We start from the raw sequence: 1,765 nt of genomic DNA on the forward strand, positions 1-1,765 counted from the left end.
TTGCCGTGTTGTTTGCTTGTTGTTTGCATGTTGTTGCCGTGTTGTTTGCTTGTTGTTTGCATGTTGTTGATGTGTTTTTTGCATGTTGTTGACATGTTTGCATGTTGTTGATGTGTTGTTGACGTGTTGTTTGCATGTTGTTGACGTGTTGTGTTGTTGTTTGCATGTTGTCAACGTGTTGTTTGTGTGTTTGCACGTGTTGACTTGTTGTTGACCTGTTGTTGACATGTTGTTGGCCTGTTGTTGTTGTTGTGCTCTAGGCGTGAGAACGGCAGCGGTGTGTGTCTGGACCTCCAGGTGATCGATAACGTCCCCGGAGCCAAAGTCGAGGAAGAAACCGAGACGCATCACTTCCTCACAGGGAACCTGTACAAACCCAGGAGACGGGTAACAAATACACACACACACACACACACACACACACACACACACACTAATACTCACAACAGTGACCTCATTCTTTAAGTAAAGATGTTATCGGAGTCTTTAAAGACATTTGATGGGTTCTATGGAGTTCCAAGGGTCCATGAGGACATTCTTTGTGTCCTGGAATATGTTGTAGAGTCTTTGAAGAGGTCCAGGGTTCCTTCAAAAGAGTACAGCGTTCCTTACAGAGAGTCTTTGATTACTTGAAGATGTTTCAGGAGTCATTAAAGAGGTTTTTTAAAAGGGGTCCATGCAGAGCTTCAAGGGAACCTTCAGGAGGTTGCAGGGTTTGTTGAGCTTCCAGGATCCTTGAGGAGGTTGTAACAAAGGTGGAGGGGAGTATCTAATGGAAATATAAACATCAAGTACTAACTCCTTAAAAAACACGTTTTACTTTCTAATTGTGAAGTTGTCAAAGTTTAAATTGGTGATTTGAGGCTAAAAACTTAAACACAATATACATGAAAGTTGTCATGTTTCATATTAAACTAAAGCATTTATTGACCCTGTGTTCTGACTGTTGTTGTTGTTGTTGTTGTTGTGTGTGTCCAGTATCAGTCCCACTACAGCAGACACTTCATGCCTCTGGGGGAGAAGGAGCGTCAGGACCGAGAGGTGTTCCAGAGGAATATGAAGAGCCGCATGGAGACGTTCAAGTCCACCCGACACAAACGACACAAGAAGGACCGGACCCTCAAGAAGGTAAGAAACATACACTGGTTGTACTTCTACTTGTAGTGGTAGTACAAGTAGTAGCAGTAGTAGTAGCAGTAGTACTAGTAATAGTAGTAGTAGTGGTAGTAGTATAGTAGTGGTAGCAGTAATGTTGTTGTTTGTTGTTGTTGTTGCTATTGTGAGAGACTTTTAGTCCACAATCACTGGATCATCAATAACTCCTTTGATAAGTTTGTTTATGTTGAATAAATGCTTCTCTTAGATATTGTTTTTTATCAATTAACCAGTTGAACACAGAGTCACAGTCCAGCCTCTGTGGACCAGTTCCCCCAGTACACTGCTGGTTCTTTCGGTTCATTAGCAGCTGGTTCTTTAATGACAGGCGTCTGATTGGAGGAGCTGCTTCCTGTTTATAGTTGCCAGTTTACTCTTGTGTTCATTGTTCCTTCTGCAGCGGCGAGGATCTGACTCCAGAGAGGACAGCAGCGACAAACCCAGACGCAACGTCAGCTGGCAGGACAAGAGTAAATAAAGACTCGCCATCATTAAAATACTTCTATCACAATAAGAGACAATATAAATACTTCTCTCACAATAAGAGACAATATAAATACTTCTATCACAATAAGAGACAGTATAAATACTTCTACCACAATAAGAGACA

At 41.8% G+C, this 1,765-nt stretch overlaps 1 long non-coding RNA gene across 1 annotated transcript; it reads left to right on the forward strand.

Annotated features, from left to right (window-relative positions):
• Positions 1-266: 266 nt before the first annotated feature.
• LOC116380699 (uncharacterized) lies at positions 267-1,755 on the forward strand. The gene is made up of 3 exons (XR_004212596.1): positions 267-387; positions 979-1,128; positions 1,556-1,755. It is a non-coding gene; the product is annotated as an uncharacterized LOC116380699 (long non-coding RNA).
• The last annotated feature ends 10 nt before the right edge of the window (positions 1,756-1,765 follow it).

This window comes from Anarrhichthys ocellatus, unplaced genomic scaffold (genome assembly GCF_004355925.1).
Source record: "Anarrhichthys ocellatus isolate YVR2014 unplaced genomic scaffold, GSC_Weel_1.0 scaffold8412, whole genome shotgun sequence".
In the NCBI taxonomy this organism is placed as follows: Eukaryota; Metazoa; Chordata; class Actinopteri; order Perciformes; family Anarhichadidae; genus Anarrhichthys; species Anarrhichthys ocellatus.